This window comes from Octopus bimaculoides, chromosome 25 (assembly GCF_001194135.2).
Source record: "Octopus bimaculoides isolate UCB-OBI-ISO-001 chromosome 25, ASM119413v2, whole genome shotgun sequence".
NCBI lineage: Eukaryota > Metazoa > Mollusca > Cephalopoda > Octopoda > Octopodidae > Octopus > Octopus bimaculoides.
In genome coordinates this window covers 5309948-5310933 of record NC_069005.1, presented here as the reverse complement: position 1 = coordinate 5310933, position 986 = coordinate 5309948, and the positions used below count along the sequence as shown (strand labels likewise).

General features: G+C 40.9%; 1 protein-coding gene across 1 annotated transcript in view; it reads right to left on the bottom strand.

Moving 5' to 3' along the window:
* Window positions 1-986, bottom strand: part of LOC106884060 (DNA-binding protein D-ETS-4) — a 13142-nt gene that overhangs the window by 7868 nt on the left and 4288 nt on the right. The window lies entirely within an intron of this gene.

Genomic DNA, 986 nt, shown 5'->3' with positions numbered 1-986 from the left:
ATCGTGCGTTGAGTCAAAACCCTCAAGGGTGCCCTCTGTCAGGTTCTGGTAGAGATCAATTGCTGGAAAACCTGGAAGAAACAAAATAGAATTATGGGTAACAACGCGTGTGGATTGTGGCCATGCTGGAGTACTACCCCGAAGTGTTCAGTTGAACAAATCAACCCCACCCCCCCAGTAATTATTCTATCTGTGTATAAAGGGGTGGGGTGGGGGGGTATTTAATAAAAACCAACCCCAGTACATATCACTTTCGACCTCAGGTGGTTTGGGGTGGATGATAGGTGAAGATGACCACCACAACTGAATTTTGAACTGGAATGAATACTGTACGACACTTTGCCCGACACTAATGCTTTTACCAAACCACCCACCCATCCACCCTTTATCACTGCTACTAACAAACACTAATAAACCACTCCACTAGAAACACAAGGTCTGAAATTTTTAGGGGAAGGGGCTAATCAATTACACTGACCCCCAGTGCTCAACAGGTGCTTATTTTACATTATTTACATTTGACGGATATTTGTCCTCATCTTGTTTGTTGTTTACACAAACGTTTCAGCTGATATACCTTCCAGCCTTCAGCAAGTGTCTTGGGGAAATTTCAAACCTGGGTTCTCATTTTTAAGGAATTTTTCAATGTTATTATTATTCAAGTCACTGCTTGGAATCGAACTTGGAATCTTGGGGTTAGTAGCCCGCGCTCTTAGCCACTATGAGCATATGGCATAGTGGTTAAGGGCACGGGCTACTAACCCCACGATTCCAAGTTCGATTTCAAGCAGTAACCTGAATAATAATAATAATAATAATAATAACAGCAACAACATTGAAAAATACCTTAGGAATGAGAACCCAAGTTTGAAATTTCCCCAAAACACCTGATGAAGGCTGGAGGGTATATCAGTTGAAACGTTGTGTTAACAACAAACAAGATGAGGACAAATATTCGTCAAATGTAAATAATGTAAATAATGTAC